The sequence below is a fragment of the Micromys minutus genome, assembly GCF_963924665.1.
Source record: "Micromys minutus genome assembly, chromosome: 1".
In the NCBI taxonomy this organism is placed as follows: domain Eukaryota; kingdom Metazoa; phylum Chordata; class Mammalia; order Rodentia; family Muridae; genus Micromys; species Micromys minutus.
In genome coordinates, this window is record NC_137969.1 from 144,903,322 (window position 1) to 144,923,259 (window position 19,938).

The following is a 19,938-nucleotide window of genomic DNA, read 5'->3' on the forward strand; positions in this document are numbered from 1 at the left end:
GGATGCAGCGATGGCTCGTTGGCTGGATCGAGAGCTGTGGTGTCATCTGCCTTATTGCCTCATTGCTAAAAGGCGGTGGGTGGGGTTATAAGAACACAGAGAAGGATTAGAGCGGAGATAAACAAATGCCTGTACACAGGGAACCTCTTTCCATTTACCAGATCTTTGGCAGTATGAGTGAAGGTCTCATAAAATTAATGAGTCTAGGGTGCCATTTTGAGTCATTATCTAGTGGATACTGAGTCCAAACATTGTTGTAGAGGTGTACCAATTTAGATGTCTTTAGCTGAGGTGTCAGTGTTAGAGATTTGGAATTTTCCAGGAGACATCCCAGTGGGGAGCCTGGTGACCCGTTTTGAGACATTGAGTTGCCCATTGGGAAGGTACAGGGAGGGGCTACGGAGCCATCCAATCCAGCGTCCCAGTGAATGAAACTCGGTAGAAAAGTTTCACCTATGCGCAGGGGTCGCGAGTCGTCACTCGGACTCCTGGTGGCTTCGCCAGATCCCGGATCTGGCAGAGAGTGCCCTCACCAGGCCTGGTCTTCAGCTGAGTGAACCGGCTGCTTAGAGCCCTGGGGGAAAGGGATAAAGAGTGAAAGGCACTCCCGACGGGACCTTCCCAATGGTCAATGTCTGTCTCAAAACTGTGGCTATAGAGAAGTAACCCTCTTTGCCCACAAAGGCTGGCCAGGCCTTTTTAAGGAAATTGGTGATTTTCTCTGCCAAATGGAGTGACAATCTCTACCAATTTGCCGATGTTTGTGCGGGAATCTTAGCCAAGATCTGGTATCAGGAAAAGTGAAACCGTGTGGTGTGTGGCTGATCTATCTCAGCGGCCCACGTGGCAGGAGCTATTGGCACACGTGGCGGAGCAGTGGCCAGAAAGTGTCTATAGCTTCAGTAATGGCGACAACTCACGTGTTGGAAGTCTGTGAGTCGGGCAGCTGTTGGCAGATCAGCCATGGCAGCAGACGGGGAGGCAGCTGTGGCACATGGTGGCGGCAGCGGTAGCAGCAGCAGCGGCGGCAGGGAGACGGTCACTGCGGCAGTCAGCAGAACGAGAGACAGTACGGGAACTGGAGGCAGTGGTGTCGGTTAAGAGGAATAGGCAACCGCAGTGCCAGCCATGCAGCCAAGGCTATGCCGAGCCCGATGGGGTGGGCCGGGGTGGCCGGCAAGGACTGGTCGCAAGAAAATCTAGGTCCCTATGCGGGTTTGGCTTAACTATCTCAGTAAAGAAAGAAAAATTTTAGATGTACATTTGGAACCCGCATTTGAAATCTAGAGGAATCCCACCTTTTAGAATAGGTAGTGAGCTTTAGGCAGATGTACTTATCTGGGTGGAGTCTTATTTGGTCTATTGGAGGTAGATCTGATTGGGTTTCCTGTAGCTTATAAGTTTATAAGAGATAACAACATGAGTTAACAACATAAACATTTTTAAGATGAGCCTTTATGGAGCAGAAGGAGCAAGAATTATATGTAGTGGAAAAGGAAGTTTAGCAAGAGGAAACTTGAAGCATTAATGGAACCAGAGTTATGTAAGAAAGTAACCATATATCTGAGCTACTTGTTAGAAAATAGAAATCTGGTTTTTTTTTAGTTGTTAAACTGCAGTTACCTTAGCTGTCAATGCAGTCTGAAATCTGGCTTAGAATAAATAAAACTTTAATCTAGCAGGCAGAATAAGATTGAAATAAAGGGAAACAAAACATGCACGAGAAAGGCACTATTGCACACAGGTGAGAAAGTGCAGTTGGGGCACTGGAGGCACTCACATACAGGAAGGGGGTTTGGTACTGTGGCAGCAGAGCAAGGCTAGTGGTTCCGGCCAGGGGGCGCACCACCCCACCCCTCGGTGGGCGGGGAGTACCTGTGCTGCCACCATGGCAGGGGACCACATGTGTGATCTGCTAGGCAGGCGGCTGCTTACTAGGAGGCCTGCTTTCACGGTTTCCCTAGGGACTGCCAGCAGGGCCAGGGTCCCTGCAGAAACCCAATCGCCACCCTTCTGCTCGCTGCCCAAGCGGCCGGAGCCTGGGGCACTAGGCCCACAGCACATCAGCCTGCTCTGAAGCTCCTGCGGGAGCCGTGTTGCTGGCTGCTGCTCCTTTCAGGAAGCCCACCTACTGGCAGGCTCTACTAGCTCCGGATTCCTGCTGCAGGCCCAAGCAACCAAGGCTGAACCTTCCGCAGGACCAGATGCCTGCCCACTGGGTCCCAGCGGACAAAGAGTCTGGGACAGAGACCAGGATGGAGAAAGCACACGTGGGATGGGAACAGCTAGGTCTAGCAAACAGTCTCAAGCAGAGGCTAGGAGCAGGGCCAGACCTTCACACAGAACAGATAGCTAGGAAGGGAGTGCAGTTTATTGGTTTCTGATCACTGTAAATTAAGCTAAAGCATCCCAGGAAATAGGGACAAAGGCAGTGAAAACAATCACATGGGTGAGGGAAGGTACAGCTGCCATGGGGGCGCAAAACTCGGAGGCTGTGCTCCACGGAGGCAGCCCATGGGTGAGAGTCGGCAATGGGGTTAAAGCGGAGGCAGCGCTCCTTGGAGGCGGTGCTCCAGAATGAGATCCAGGCCCGGCCTGGGTCTAGTAAAAAGAGGAGGGGGGTCCCAAGAGCAAAAGTCCTAGAATGAGGGTCTGTCCTCAGGGGTAGTTTAGGAACACTTCCCTGGGACCTCTTGGATGCTTACTCTGACCCATGTGGGGAGGGAGCTTACCGGGTCTTGGGATAGTGAGCATCGGGATGCGAACCTGCATTTTCTTGAGTCGCGCTGGCACCAATCCAAGGTTGTTAAAAGTCACGGAAAGGAAAAAGATTATCTGGTCGTGAGGAAATCTAACCTCCTCACATGGGGCACCAATGTTAGGAAAAGATGACGATCCGAGTCACGGCACCAATGTTAGGGGAAGGATGAAGAGAGTGGGGGGCATATGGCCCATGGAGGTGCGGCGAGGCCTGAGGGCAAGGGAGATGCCTCTGAGGGGTCCATGTTAGGAATCCCTTCCCTGAGGGACCAGCCACACAACAGTATAGTACAGAATAGAGTTTATTCAGGTCATGGGAGGGTTAAGAGGGTGGTAGAGGCAGAGAGAGAGAGAGAGAGAGAGAGAGAGAGAGAGAGAGAGAGAGAGAGATAGAGAAGTAGAGGAGTAGAGGCCGGCCATGAGCACGTGGGACAGAGGGGGGGAAGGGAAAGGGGAGAGCAAGGCTGCAAGAGCACAAGAGCAAGAGAGAGAGGAGGGGGCAAGCAGCCCCTTTTATAGTGTCAGGTCACTGGGGCGGAGCATACCTGGCCACTGTTGGGTAATTGAGGGGTGGGGTATACCTGGCTGTTACTAGGTAACTGAGAGGTGGGGTTTACAGAATCCCAACAGCTATCCTTCCTTTGTACTGGAGTTGGGCCTCAGAGTATCTATCTGACTACCCGAAACCACAGTAAGACTGCTGGGACCATCATGATGCAGCAGATACAGCCTCATGGCAATAGAAGCAAACAGCTGACCCCATTCGGTCCCCATTACCACACTGATCTCTTTCAAAAAGCCTCCACAGGTATTCTTCTCCCAAGATGTCCCCCCTTCAGAGACTTATAATGGCCATGGAACACCATAATTCATACAGTTAATGGTTTATTCCAGACACCACACTGACTGCCACAGCTGAGCTGAATTAAAGGTTGCCTGTTACCAAGATATGCTGCCGCAACCTCTCCAGTTAATTATCCTTTTCAGGCACTTGCCGGGAAGTCACTATCAACAACCCGTGCTGTGTAATTTCCATTGTTTGCCACAAATTGCAAGGTGCTGCGGCTCCCTCATCCCGGTCAGTATCATCACCATCATCATCACCACCACCACCATCATCATCGACATTCTCGATATGGGCTGACTGCCCACTTGAGTGCACTCGGTGGCCACTAAGTACTTTAACATGCCATGCAGCACAGTTTGACAAAGGAAGCTAATCATGAAAACATCATATCACAAATCTACTACTGATCTAATATAGTTTCTTGCTGTACTAATTGTCTTTGCTCAGTTTTGAAACCTAATAGCCAAAAAATACAGGCATCAGTAACATAACCCCTTACCAAGAAACATCTCCTTCACATAGATTGGTTTTCCTAATATTTACTGACTACATAAAGAAATAAGTGAATGTAGCAAAATATATCCAATATATCTATATCAGAAATATCCAATTAGACCTGAGGTATCAGATCAGAAAGAGAGAAACTAGCTCATGACTTGCCTCTTTTGAAAAGATTTATTTCTTTTTAATTATGTATATGTTTGTGTGTGAGTATGTCAGCATGAATATGGGCACCTATGGAAGCCAAAGGTATCAGGTCCTGTTGTAAAGCCTCAGGAGCACGACCCACAGAACACAATAGACTGCAGTAACAAGGTTTTTGTTCCATGTACCTGGGGTTGTTCATCCTCACAGGGAGAGTCAACCCCGAACTCAAAAAGCACACATCTTTTATACTTTTTTGTGAGGGGGGTGAACTGCTATTTTACCATTGGTCAGCAGTATAATTTTTAGAAAGAGGAGAGGAAGGGGAAGGAAATGGGGAGAAACTTTGGCAGTAAGGTTGTTGACAATATGTATTCTCCTTGGAAATCAGTACAGGGAGGGTAGGGGAACTGTTCCTAAAGCAGCCATTTTTGTTTTGTCTTAACTCAGCTTGGTCAGTATAGCTTGACCTGTCCACTAAAACTTTGTTTTTACATTTTAAGAACCTTGTTTATATATTTCAAAACTTTGAGAGGTTTTGTCCTTGTTTTGTTTCTCAGAATTGGGTGATTAGAGCATGAACTAACTATGACATTTGTCAGGACCCTATCTAGGGCTTCCTAGAAAGCCAGGTGGCTGTCAGTCAGTATACTCTGTGGTTTTTTTCTGAGAATTACTCTGGGCCATTGTTTTTATTTGTCAGGCAGAGGTGGGATCTCATAGCCTTGGGATGACTGGAAAGTCTCTGACTTTAACCATTTCTGTGTCTTTCGGGTCTCCCATTCTAAGAATGAAGTGTTTTGGAAAAGTCTCAGAGCCCCTAAAAACTTTGTTTTTTACATCAGTCCCCTGGAGATGGAGTTACAGGTGGTTGTTAGCCATCTTATATGACTACTGAGAATTCAATTCTGATCCTCAGCAAGAGAAGGATATTCTCATAGCTACTGAGCTCCTCTGGCTCCAGCTCATGTCTCTGAAGTGATGATAAAAGGTGTAGTATCCACATCTTAACATTGTATCCAAAGAAAATTATCACTTTCTTCTCTTTAAAAAGAAGAAGGAGGAAGGAAGAAACAAAGAAACAAGGTTTCAAAGTAACAAAGAAGAAAGTCACTAAAAAACCATTGTCCTGATTAGTATTATGTGTCATACTTATCAATTCAACACAGCCTAGAATCACCTGGGGGTCGGGGAGTCTCAATTGAGTGATTATCTTTATCTTTATGAGGCTGGTCTGTGCACACATTTGTGGACATAATCTTGATTTTTAATTGATGTAGGAGGGCCCAGCCACTGCAGGTGGCACCATTCAGCATCCCCAGGGCTGTGTAAGAAACCTGGCCAAGCATGAGGCAGAGAGTGAGCCAGAAGGTGCCAATCCTCCATAGTTTCTGCATCAAGTACCTGCTTGAGTTCCTACCTGGATTTCCCTCAATGACAGTCTAGCCTGGAAAAGTAATCCGAAGAGCACAGGTTTCCTCCCTGATGTTGCTTTTGATTGGAGTGTTTTACCACAGCAAGCAAAAGGAGACTAGAACCAGCATAATTCCATAAAATTATGAGAGGGGACCCATTCATTGGCTTACATGATAGGGGCTGGGTAGCCTAGTAGTGGCCATCTGAACAACACAGAAGCCACTTAAGATCATGAAGCTAGCTAGAACCTTAGAATAACGCAGGCCAATGGTGTTGCACTGGGCATGTGTAAAGATATAGAACGCTTCCTGAGAGCTGCTGGTGTTAGTTCATACTGCAAGGCTGAAAAGTCTGGAGTCTGCGGTCTATAGGCAGCAACCGCAGCACAGAAGGCCTGGGCGGATGGTACTGTCATTTGCAGACTTTCTCTGTTGCCATTTCTATTCTGCCCAGGCCTGGAGGCTACCCGCCTTTGAGGTAGGTCTTTCCCCATCAGTTGCTCTCCCATTCATCAATCCTCTCTGGACATGTCCTCATACAAGCACACTGAAATGTGTTTTAATTATCTCCTGAGGTTCAGTGAGATTGACGGTACTAACCAACATAGGAGCGTGCAGGCTTTTCTGTCGGGATGGCCCTAATGCTCAGATAAGTACAACCACCATGGCTTTCACATCCCTCAAAGAAGCAGCAGGACATGAATAGAGGACTGAAGGAGAATGGGCACAGCAGATAAGAAAAGGGTTTAACCTTTTATCAGTCTCTGCTGTCTCACTCGGCTTGCGGACCGTGAGACAGAGTCGGAGCGTTCGGCTCCACACTAGATCTAAACCAGCGTCCGCCGAGTGAGACCATGGGGGCTGATAAAAGGTTAAGCCATCCTTTCAATAATTACTGCAACAGACAACCTTAAGTTTGTTCTCATTTCCTTAAAGCCAGAAGACGAATCATTCAAAACCCAATCCCTGAACTCACTGACAATAGATCATGTGTAAATTCACTGCGGCTGACTATGATGCGGCTGGTCCCCTACTCGCAGGAGCTAACAAACTGGCTCCTAGGAACCTGCCATAGCTTAGTTAACACTACAATTCAGCACAGTGATTACTTCATATTGCATCTCAGCATATTTATTGTAACATGAGAAGTTTGAATAAATACTATGGACCGAATGTTTATCCTCAGATGGCAAATGATAAAGCCCAGGATGGTAATATTTGGAGATGACCTCTTTTTTTTTTTCTTCTTTAATTGGATATTCTCTGCATATACATTTCAGATGTTATCTCCTTCCCCACTGCCTCCATGAAGGTGCTCCCTCTCCTAACTACCCTCTCCCACCTCAGCACCTTGGCGTTGCCCCACACTGGAAAAACATGCCTTCACTGGACCAAAGGCCTCTCCTCTCATTGATGCCAGAAAATGCTATCCTCTGCTGCATATGGACCTGGGGCCATGGGTCTCTCCATGTGAACTCATTGGTTGGTGTTTTAATCCCTGGGAGCTGTGGTGGGTTTGGTTAGTTGATAATTTTGTTCCTATAGAGTTGCAGACCCTTTTAGTTCCTTCAGTCCTTTCTCTAGCTCCTTCATTGGGTGGAGATGACTTCCTAAAGGTAATTAGACCATGAAGACAGACTCCTTAGCATGAGCTTAGTGTATTTATAAAAGAAGACATAAAGGTGCCTGCCCTTTCTCTCAACCTCTAGCCACTTCAAGAAGGAGCAAAAAGAAAGTCAGTTGTGTACAGGTTAGTTAAAGGTACCCACCAGATATCAGACCTTTTCTTAGATCTCCCAGATTTCAGAACCATGAAAACAAATTTGCATTGCTTAAGCCACCCACTCTGGGGTATTTTATTCTACAGCCAGAGGTGACTAAGTCAAGTGGCTCTCTTAGTTCACCCCATTGCCCAGGACCTCCCACTCCACCCCACTGATGGCAACCGAGACACACGGTCACTTCCAGTTATAAGGAAAGCTAGAGAATTATCCACTACAGGCAGAGGGTAAAACAGACAGACACATAAGAACTGTGGAGATGTCTCAGTAGAACATATTTTCAGATTTCCAGAACTCATGTAAAAACTTGATTTATAAAGGAAGCATCCATAACTCCAGTGCTCCTAGCAGGAGATAAGAGATGGAAATGGAGAATTCCCAGTTCACAGGTCAGCTCACCAGGCATACACAGCAGAAAAACCAACGAGGAATATGTATCAGATAAAGTGAAGGTAGGAACTGACACTAATGTTGTCTGCTGATTTATGCACTTACACACACACACACACACACACACCCAAACTAGGGGTTGTGTGATATTATTTAACACAGACATCTTTGGTTGAAATTTTTTTCTAAGCAAGACAAACAAACTCTAGAAGTTTCCAATGTAATTGCAATATTTTATGTCACTGTGTGCAAGGGGTACAATAAAGAACCCACCAACATGACTGCTCCATTATTGGATGGTGGGTGTTGAGTTGTTGTGAATAAGAGAAAGAAAATACCCAGAGACATCTAGAAGAGTCTAGAGCAGAGAGACCAGGAGGCAGAATGGGAGTGGGTAAGACTAAGTGTTGGCAATTTTTTTAATATTTATTTATTTTATGTATGTGAGCACACTGTCACTATCTTCAGACACACCAGTAAAAGGACACCAGATCCCATTACAGATGGTTGTGAGCCACCATGTGGTTGCTGAGATTTGAACTCAGGACCTCTGGAAGAACAGTCATTGCTGAGCCATCTCTCCAGCCCAAGTGTTGGCATTTCATTTAGGCTCCACCCCACAGTTACCTGGCAACAGCCTGACTTGCTATAAAAGGGGCTGCTTGCTTGCCCCCTCCTCATTCTCCCCCCCCCCTTTTCTTTTCCTCTTGCTCTGTTCCCTTACCCTCTCCTTCCCCCACTCTCTATGTGGTAATAGTCCACCTCTACTCCTCTATTCCTCCCCTACTCACTCCCTCCCCCTCTCTCTCTCTCTCTCTCTCTCTCTCTCTCTCTCTCTCTCTCTCTCTCTCTCTGCCTTTCTCTGTCTCTACTCCTCCTTCAACTCCCCTCCCCATGCCCCGAATAAACTTTATTTTATGCTATACCATCCTGTGGCTGGTTCCTCAGGGGGAAGGGATACCTCAGCCTGGGCCCCAAGAGGCACCCTCACACCAAACATATCCCTGGCTTCTCTTGTTTTTTTTTATAAAACACACACTAAAGAAGCTGGGGACAGTAGTTACAATAGTAACACCCCAAGAGATGAAGACAGCTTAGCAGAGGAGACACGGTGTGGGGAATGAGGGAAAGAGAGGAAGTGAAAGACTAAGAGAATAGAGAATGTGAAAGAGATGGGCAAACATGAGTGGGAATACGGAGAACAGGCGCTCAAATCCTATGAACTATAAGGAACAGTAGCTGGAGGAAGGGCCTGGAAGCTAGCTGATAATGTATAGGGTAATGTATAGGATAATGTATAGCAGGTACATACAGTGACACCAAGGAAATCTGGACCCTGGTGAGTTTTGGTAGGCGCCACAGGTAGCCATTTGCCCCCCCCCCCCCCCCCCCCCCCGAGGTAAGGGGAGGGACTTCTTTTGGCAGAGGGGAATCGGTTTCACAGCTCCTGAGGAGTGCTGGCTCTTCTCTAACTGCCATTATAAATCCTTGTATAATCCAGGTTGAGCTCGTTTCCAGCTGTATGAACTGCCTGAGACTGAACCCTTCTAAACCAACAAACCACCTTTACTGCATTATCACACTGGGGGACAAGGAGCACCGGACTTCCTAGCACAGGTTTAAGGGCATAGTTGAGACCTGTAAGCATTTCTCAATTCACTGACTGATAAAACTTGGGTCCAAAAGAAACTTTACTATGGAAAACCGTAGGCAGGGTCTGTTGCTGCTGTTTCTAGCTTTGAAGATAACATCTCAGGGCACGCAGAACTCTAAGACTGGGGAGAAGGCTGGTTTGTCGAATCTCACTGTGTCAGCCATTTAATTACAATTTCATTTGTTCTCCAGTTCCTGTCACTTTAATAAGTATCTCAAGCTCCAACTTTCAAAAACCAACTACCGTGTAAAACTGCATTAACCCAAAAGAAAAATTAGTACCCGGGCTGTGGAGACTCGCTCCCCACTCCCCACATAGCCATAAAGCAGGTGGCATTCAGAATTAAAATGCAGTCCCAGTGACAAGCTAAATGCAAATCAAGTCAACAGCCACAGCCAGGGAAAGTCTGAAAACCCATATCGGCTGCCATTTCTCTGGCATCACCTGTGGCCCAACTCTCCACTATGACTCTCAGACCAATTAGGCAGAGCCATGGGGCACCTGTTGAATGTAAATTGCTTTATGAGCAGCTGCTCCATCCCCAAAGTAAACAGATATTGAAAGAGGCTCCTCATCTGGGGCCTGCTGAGAGCACAGCATTTTGATTTCCCTAGGTAAAAGGCAATACATGTAACCAGATTTATGTATACCAAGGGTAAGAGCGCTGAGCTTTTCCCAGACACTGGCTTAACCCTCAAACATTTCCCACTAGCCCCTAGCGATCACAGACGGAGATGTGACTATGGATTATTAATGATTCCTTTACGGTCCAACTGCTTGAAGAAACTTCTACGCTAATGGGCATCAGTGTTCACCGGAATGTAGATTTAAGCTGAGAGGCCTAGCTCCGCCCACCTCGGGATGTAACTTTCTTAGTCATAGATTTCTGAGCACTGTCAGAAGACAAGAGGTGATAAAGGAAAACATACCTGTTGAGGCCTGAACACTTAGAGAATAAAGTCCTCTAGAGACAGATTAAAATGACCTGATTTCTCCTCACTCACTCACCCAAAGGGTAGGTAAATATCCACAGAGATGGATGCGTGCACACATACACACAAAAATAAATGCTCATGCATGCAAACCCATGTGCTCACATAACACACACACATACACCCAGAAACACACACAGTCACAACCACATGCACACAAATGCACATAAGCACACACAACTGGGGCTGGAAAGATAGCTCAATGGTTAAGAACACTGGCTGCTCTTTCGGAGGTCCTGAGTTCAATTCCCAGCAACCACGTGGTAGCTCAGAACCATCTATGGTGAGATCTGATGCCCTCTTCAGGCATACCTGCAGGCAGAATGCTGTATACATAATTAATAAATCTTTTTTTTGAAAAAAAGCACACAACTGCATATTTACGCATATGCACATGCATAAACACACATATAAACACATGTACATATGTAAGTGCATGTGCACATACATACAAACTCACATGCACACACAGTGGAACACTGATCCCTGTTCCTGGACAATCGATACTGCCTACCGCTCCCTCCAGAATCTTAAATGTCGTAGAATTCGACCTCTCCAGACACCAGAAAATCAAATGATGTGAGTGACAGTGGCGGAAGCTGATAAGGCCACTCCAGCCAGCACTTACATCCGGGAAAACTGGGTTCTTTAAAACGGGGAACTGGGGAGGGGGTTCTGAGAGCAAAATGTTCTCCAGCAGAGGGCCCTATGTGGTCTCTAATCCTAGGTTTCCTAAGCAAACAGGCCCTAATACATGTTTTCACTGTCAACTAAGGCCTTTGGCAAAACAAAACATTCTACAAAATACCCAGAAGATACTTAAAAATAAAACACATTTTTTTCCACTTTACCTGCTGAGCAAGGTCACTTATTGATGCATGAGATGTGGCATCTCCTACGAATAGAAAAACACCAGTGGTCTGCCCTATGAACGGGTCAGAAACTAGATAGAACTCTCAAATATGCCTCAGAGAAAGTGCTGTTTGCATCCTGGAAACTGAAACTGGGAGAGCTTTTGATTACCCAGTGGTGACAACATCAAGGAAGCATGTGGGTGCCTGAAGACAGACACCCAGTGTGGTTAGAAACTGGGCTTCCCATGGGCTTCTGGGAAAAAACAAAAACACAACAGATAAATCCCATCTGATGGGGTAGGCCAGCATACAACTCAAGGGTTCCTTCTCTGTAATGGGTGTGATGGGTTTGTTTGTAAGAGCCAGGGAGTGTGGCCCCAGAATCTGACAGCGGCTCTTTCCTATAGAGAAAAAGTGCTGGTGATTAAAAATGCAGAAAGGGATACGATATGCTTAAAGCCTAGCCTGCCCCATGCCTAATGCAAGAGCTTTGTGCCATGGAAAACCCAATGATTTTATTTTCATAATAATCGTGTTGACTTTTCTCCCTCCATAAAAACTATCTACCCACTTCCAAAGACACAAATGCCCTTCAACCTACAGTCCATCCTTCAGAAGCCTTAGCCTCAAAATATATCCGACGTCCATCCAGTTCTGGTCCAAAATTCTCCTCACCCAACTCCTTACCCTGTCTTTATCCTAGTTACTCCCAGCCCTGGGTACCTTCCTGCACCCCAAGTCCTCACAAAGTCTCTCTGTTGTTGTTAGCTTCTCAATTTCAAGGTCCCCTCCCTAAGAGCCCACTGAATGCTGCCCCTTCACTCGCCACGTGGCCTTTTTGTATTCCCTCCCAGTAGGTTCGGTAGCAGAAGGCATCCTGTTCAGAACTATTCTCATCCCCGTGAGGAGCTCAGCCTGCACAAGGGAGGTGGCTGTACTGCCTTAGCCACCATCTTAATCCCAACACCATCCAAAGTGCTTCACATAAAACAAGCATTGGATAGGAATCAGCCAAAGGACTCAGTCCCATACTTTCCCTGTTAGACTGTTCACCTTTATGCAACTTAGAGAATATAGAGACTCATAGACCAACTGACTCTATATACCAGAGCTACATACTTTAATAGAACGTCAGCATTACATAAACACACACACACACACACAAATTTTGAGCTAACTAACCTGCCTCTTCTGGACCAAATGCTTGGTGGTTTTAATTTATGAATTTCTCACAGTCTAGGTAGGACACTGACATCTAAACCCAGGGAGCCAACATGACTGGGTTCTAGGAAAGATGGCACCTTTACAAAATCATCTGACTAATTAGTTCCCAAGAGCCTCTTTCAAAGTCATATCACACTGAGGACGAGTGGGGGTCCTCATTCTTTAGGGTAGCCAGCCGAATATAATTCCAATGTCTCAATACGGGACAGAAGGACTTTAACAACTCTCCTAGTCTACCTGTCCGGCCACATTCTCTCCCACTTCTAAGCCCCCTGGACTCTAGGCTACCATTTCCCCTGAAAACTCCATGTTTTTTTCCATAGCTCCATTGGTAGAATTACCTGTCTCCTGGCATGAATACTGTCTCCTTTGCCTGTGCGACACTCCCAAGAGTCAGCTCATGAGTCACCTTATTATCCAAGTCTTCCACGGTCCATCATAAATAAGTACAACTAACTTTTCTCTTTTTATGTTCTTGGGCATCTAGGTCAGACCTTCTATAAGATCTGAGTATTTTTACATTACTATTAAAACACACATACATCTCCAACTGAAGCTCATGCCCTGTAAGGGCAGAGTCTTACAATAGTCCTATCTGTAGCCCTGACTCCAGCCCTTAGAAACATAAGCAATGTTTCTTTATCGAATGGGGCAATCAATTCCAGGCTAGATCGTTGGCTTCTAATCTCTGGAGAGAGAAGTAGGGAACATGATTGTTTAAAGATCTCCATTCCTAAGAGAAAATTATGTTAGCTTTCTGTTGCTATGACAAAATACCCAAAGGAATCAACTTATAAGGAAGAAATGTTTATCCAGCTTCAGAATTTCACGGTCAGTCCATTGTCATTTAGACTGTGCTTTGGATCTGCGGCAACAACACATTGTGGCAGTAACATGGCGTAGACAAGGTCTGCCAACCTTTGGTTTCTGTGAAACACAGAAGGAACTGAAGTCCCATTATCTCCTTTAAGAGAATGCTCCAAGCACTCAGCTTCCTCCTCCAGCTCCTCCTTCTGCAGCTGTGGTTCATGTTGCCAAGGACAACTGTGAATGTGGCCCAATCCAAAAACCATAAACATGGCATTTGTGTGTGTGCTTGCATGTGTGTGTGTGCCTGTGTATGTGTGCATGTGTGTGTGTGCCTGTGTGTGCTTATGTGTGTTCGATTTTTCTAAAGATTTTTTTGGGGGTGGGGGTACCTTAGAGTCAGAGCGAGCTGTTTGTGAGTTTGGATGATGGGATCCTCATGACTGAGAAATGATTGCTCTTCACTGCTAAGCCATCTCTCCAGCCTCACAATTTTATTTATTTGGTTAGGTTAGTTAGTTTGCTAGTAGTTAGTTAGTTGGTTAGTTCTTGTAACTCAACTGCATACTCCTCAAGGACATACCTGCCTCTCACTGGTGCTCCAGGCTAGAAACCATACCTTTAACTCATAGGTCTGAGGGATACTTATCTGAACTGTACCAATAGTTGCCCACACCTCTCAGACTGGAAGACAAGCTGCAAAGCAAAGGAAATGCTGTGCCTTAACTGGTTTTCCTTGGATAATTCCATCTACACACACTTTTGCCTATGACTAGAGGAGGAGACTATAGTGTGCTCTCTCCCTCTCTCTCTCTCTCTCTCTCTCTCTCTCTCTCTCTCTCTCTCTCTCTCTCTCTCTCTCTCTCTCCAACTGCAGGCCACTGTACCTTGCATGTGCTCCTCTGTTACCGTATAGAAATGGGCTGAGATTATTTCTCCAGTCAAGTAGCTGTGTAGTCATGGAGGGAAAAGGCACAGCATCCCTATGTGATGAATGCCCTTCCTGAGGCCCCACCTCCTTCCTAGTAAGTAGGTAGCTATGACAACCTCCAGAGAGCCCCAGTGATTGGCATCAGCAATCTTCTTTTCATCTCAGACCCCACCTTGGCCAAGAGCTGCAGCCACTCACAAGCCCGTTTTTCTGCAGTAAGCTGCTCCTCAGAGAACCTTTAACCCAGATGTGCCCTGCCCATTGGCTTCTTTCTTGCCTAGTGACACATTGCTCAGCACCAGTCTCTGAATTTGTGTCAAGTCCTTCCTTAAAGTGGTCTTCTTTGGGATCCTCTTGGTCCTGGATTCAGCCTTGTCTCCTCCAGTCGTTTGCTGCCCAGGACTTTGCCCACATCCCTTTTCCCTCCCTCCTGACTTTGTTCTAACCCCCACTGATGATGATCAATGGGCACTTAATTCCAACAAGTACCAACTGTCCTTGTTCCAGTGGCTAGGCAGAGAGGAAGAAGAAAGTCTGGTGAACATCACCAGGAAGATGACTGTACTGAATACTTCAAAAAGCAAAAAGAAAAAAAAAGAAAAGAAAAGAAAGGAAAGATTGCTATGTTCTCTGCAGGAAGTATAGAGGACTGAGTGAGTAATGATTGCTCTTCTGTCACTGTGACTAAACACCTGAGAGAGGCAACTTAAGAGAGCTGTATCTCTTACAGTCTGAAGGCACAGTTCAACATAGCAGGAAGGACACCCTATCAGGGATGGCTCAGGGCTGTGGAAGCAGGACCCTGAGATAATTCTTGCTCGTGTCTGGGCAAGTCAGGAAGCAGAGGGAAATTAATGTTGGCATTCATCAGGCTTTCTCCTTTTCCCCCTTTTATCTAGTCTGACCCCATTTTTTTAAGTTAACTTTTTATTTTTATTTTTTTTAATTGAACAACTTTATTTTAAAAAACAAAGATAAATGTACAGATTTTAAGCATTTTTGCATAAAAGTATACAAATACATTTTTGTCAGTACTTAATTTTTTTTAAAGGTTTGATAGTGTGCATTAAGATCTTACTAGTTACAATGAGTTACATGTAAAACAAGATGTAACCTGGAAATAGTCAAAGTTTTCTTGGTGTGTAAAGATTAAGCATAATGGTTTTTCATTTTATTTCTTTTTTTTTTTTTTTTTTTTTTGGCCTTTGTTTTTTCTTGGACTTCATATAAACTGTGAGTTGTTTCTGGGGTGTTCAGAACTTTCTGAGGTTAGTATCCAATTATCAGTGACTGCATATTATGTCTGTTCTTTTGTGCCTGGGTTATCTCACTCAGGATGATATTCTCTAGATGCATCCATTTTCTTAAGAATTTCATAAAGTCATTGTTTCTGATACCTGAGTAGTACTCCATTGTGTAAATAAATCACAAATTTTGTATCCATTCATTTACTTAAGGACATCTGGGTTCTTTCCAGCATCTGAATATTATAAATAGGGCTGCTATGAACATTGTGGTGCATGTGTCTTTGCTGTATATTGGAGCATCTCTGGGGTATATGCCCAGACGAGGAATAACTGGGTCTTCGGGTAGTACTATGTCCAATTTTCCGAGGAATCACCAGACTGATTTCCAGAGTGGTTGTACCTACCAGCTTACAACCCCACCAACAGTGAAGAAGTGATCCTCTTTCTCCACATCCTCCCCAGCATCTGCTGCCACCTGAGTTTTTTGATCTTAGCCATTCTGACTGGTGTGAGGTGGAATCTCAGGGTTGTTTTGATTTGCATTTCCCTGATGGCTAATGATGTCGAGCACTTCCTTAGATGTTTCTCAGCCATTCGATATTCCTCAATTGAGAACTTTTTGTTTAGCTCTGTACCCCATTTTTAGTAGCATTGTTTGATTCTCTGGACTGTAACTTCTTGAGTTCTTTGTATATATTAGATATTAGACCTCTATCAGATGTGGGATTGATAAAGATCTTTTCCCAATCTGTTGGCTGCTGTTTTTGTTTTCTTGACAGTGTTTCATTTTATAAACAATTTTTATGTTCTTACATCATTTTACATCATTTAATAGAGGATGAAGATACGTGACCTGCGATCATGAATGAGGCCCTGAGTTTAAGTTCCAGGATCACAAAAGACTAATTAATTAAAACAGTGGATCTAGAGAGATGGTTGAGCAGTTAAAAGCATTTGCTGTTCTTTTGGAGAACACAAATTCAGTTCCCAGCACCTACATGGTGGCTTAGAACTGTCTGTAACTCTTGTTCCAAGGGATCTTGTGTCCCCTTCTGGCCTCCCCAGGCACTAGGCATGCATGTGGTACAAAGACATACACTCAGCTAAACACTCATTCAATTAAAATAAAAAAACAAATCTTTTTAAAAATAACTAATTAGGGCTGGAGAGATGACTCAGTGGTTAAGAGCACTGACTGCTCTTCCAGAGGTCCTGATTCAATTCCCAACCACATGGTGGCTCACAACCATCTGTAATGGGATCCAATGCCCTCTTCTGGTGTATCTGAAGACAGTGACAGTGTACTCACATACATGAAATAAATAAATAAATCTTTTTAAAAAATAATTAAAATAAAGCACAATTCTGTCTTGGGTATTTTTCTATCTTATGTGATGGGGTTACCAATCTTGCCTAGGTCTGTGGCAATCAGAAGTAGTAGGTAGAACATGAAACTACTCAGTAGCATCTTGGATTTGTTGCCTAGGCAACAGGTTGAATTTCAGCATTGAATAATCAGAATTGAATTTTTGCATTGAGTTAAGGCAGGGCTGTCATTTTTGTTGTTGTTACCTTGGTTTGTTTTTGTTTTGAGACACTTTTTAAAAACATATTTATTTTTATTTTATATGCATTTGTGTGTGTGTGTGTGTGTGTGTGTGTGTGTGTGTGTGTGTGTGTTTAGTGCAGAATAGATATTTAGGTCATGGGGGAGTTAAGAGAGCAGTAGAAGCAGAGAGAAAGAGAGAGGAATAGAGGCCAGCCATGAGCACATGGAGAGAGAGGGAGAAAGGGAAGGAGGAGAGGAGAGAAGGAGGAGAGGAGAGAAGGGAGGAGTGGAGGAAAGGAGGAGAGGAGGGAAGGAGGAGAGGAGAGAAGGGAGGAGAGGAGGGAAGGAGGAAAGGAGGGAAGGAGGAGAGGAAGGAAGGAGGAGAGGAGAGAAGGGAGGAGAGGAGGGAAGGAGGAGAGGAGGGAAGGAGGAGAGGAGGGAAGGAGGAGAGGAGGGAAGGGAGGAAGGCAAGGGGGAGAGCAAGAGCGCATTTGTGTTTTATATACATATGTGTGGTGATTTTAATATGCTTGGCCCATAAGGAGTAGTACTGTTAGGAGGCGTGGCTTTGTTGGAGGAAGTATGTCACTGCAGGGGGGGATGGGGAGGGGGAGGTTTTGAGATATCCTATGTATCCTCAAGTCTGGCCAGAGACAGTCTCTCCTGGCTTCAATCAGATCTAGGTGCAAAATTCTCAGCTCCTTCTCCAGCACCATGTTTTCCCGGATGCTGCCATGCTTCCTGCCAAGATGATAATGGACAAAACTTCTGAACCTGTAAGCCAACCCCAGTTAACTGTTGTCCTACAACAAACTGTTGCCTTGGTCACAGTTTCTCTTCACAACAATGGAAACCCTAACTAAGACTAAGTATGTCTGTGTAAGGGTGTCAGATCCCTGGGAACTGGAGTTATAGACAGTTGTAAGCTACTATATGGGTGCTGAAAATTGAGCCCAGGTCCTCTGCAAGACAAACCTGTGTTCTGAACCACTGGGCTATCTTTCCAGTCTCCCTGAGACACTTTTGAATGGAAAACATTAATCCTTAGGAATAAAATAGTAGAAATTTAGTTTTTCCTCCAAGTGGCTCTGCTCCCCCTTGCAGACTCCTGGTCTCACCACCTTCCCTGATCTCAGTAGCAATTGCTCTAGGCTGTGTCCTCACTGCCGTGGGAAGACCCTGTGGACCCTGGACTGCCCCTCACACTCAGGCTCTCTCTGTTGCTTTTCTGTTTCTCAGCTGCCACTACAGATGTCTTGTCTCCAACTAGATCTAGAATCCCAGCTGGTATGGGATCTCAGGACACCCACAGGCAAGCAGAGGGTGTACACTGACTATCCCCAAACACAAACCGACACATTCTCTGTTGTCCCAGAGAACCCTGAAGCTATGGGCTTCAACAATGAACTTGGGATTTAGGGGAAACCTGCCCTGTAGGCCACTATGTTCTAAGAGGGATTCTCAGAAGCCAGGGATCTACAGAGGGACCATAATGATCCTTCCAGAGGCAGGGAAGGTGACAGGGTTCTGAACAACAGCCTCCTTTTTCCTGAGTACTTCTAGTCATACATGTTTCCTTTTCCTGGTGATTTTATTAAAGGAAGGACTCCAATCATAGAAGGAATAAGTTCTCTACTTCATGCAATATATATGTATATATGTATATATGTATATATGTGTATATGTGTATATGTATATATGTATATATGTATACATGTATACATGTATACATGTGTATATGTGTATATGTGTATATGTGTATATGTGTATATGTGTATATGTGTATATGTGTATATGTGTATATGTATATATGTATATATGTATATATGTATATATGTATATATGTATTAAATTATGACAAAAACATAATTTAAACTGGATACATACATGCGTGTTCACATGTATATCTACATATATGCATCCAGGATAAGCTATAATACTTTTTTAAGTGTTAAAATTGCTTTTCTTTTTTAACAGCTTAAAATGACAAACAGACCTTTCTAAATAGAATTTCCTCTACACATGTTACGAACAAAAAAAAAAAAAAACAGTTATTCAGAATCATTGCTAAGTGGGATCATTCAACCCTCTTATCTCCTCATTATCAGGAGAAAAAAAAAGAGGAGTAGTTTTTTTTCTCAGTAAGACCTTTTTAAAGTGTCCATATATAAACAACAACATAATTATAAGCCATGAGAGCTACATAAAAATGTTAATGACTGTTTTTCGTGAAAAACAGCAAGCCATTTAATGTTTGTGAATAAAATGCTATGGAAATTATTGCCAAGAAAAAGAAGGTGCATTTAAATCTGACATTGACCTTTGTAGCAGCCAGCTCTGGCTTCCTCCCAGCTGAGAACAGTATGCAGTGGTATACACCTTCCCATAGTACATCTCTTAAGTCCTGTTATTATGTGCTGTCAGGGCAACCACCATAATCCTTGCAAACAATGCTGCCTCTCTCCTCAGGAGCTAACACATCACCAAAATGGGAGAGATGGCTGTTCTTTTTTTTTCCCCTCAAACAAAAAGCAAATCTCTATCCTGCTTTGCCAAAGCAGGATAAAAAAGAAATTCTTCACGACCTGAATACTAAGTCTACCTGAAGTAGGTGTGGAGGACATCAGCCACTCTAGACTCACGTACAGTTCTTTCTTCCCTATGACCCCTCCATCTCCTGGACTTATTCCATTCACCTCAGCTGTGATAAAGGGTGAGGAGAGGTGACCTGTAGAAATTTCTTCTGTGGCTCTGACATGAAGACAAAGAGTTTTCTGTCCCTAGGTGCACAGAGAATTTCCACAAGATAAGCCTTATCTTGTTGGTGGTACCAGACTAACAT

The 19,938-nt window shown here is 44.6% G+C and overlaps 1 pseudogene across 1 annotated transcript in view; it reads left to right on the plus strand.

The window, feature by feature from the left end:
- Nucleotides 1-963: 963 nt before the first annotated feature.
- LOC308416321 (glyceraldehyde-3-phosphate dehydrogenase-like) overlaps nucleotides 964-19,938 on the plus strand; it is a 64,648-nt pseudogene continuing 45,673 nt past the window's right edge. Inside the window, exon 1 of the transcript in view lies at nucleotides 964-1,092. The product of the transcript in view is annotated as a glyceraldehyde-3-phosphate dehydrogenase-like (transcript). The remainder of the gene's footprint in view (nucleotides 1,093-19,938) is intronic.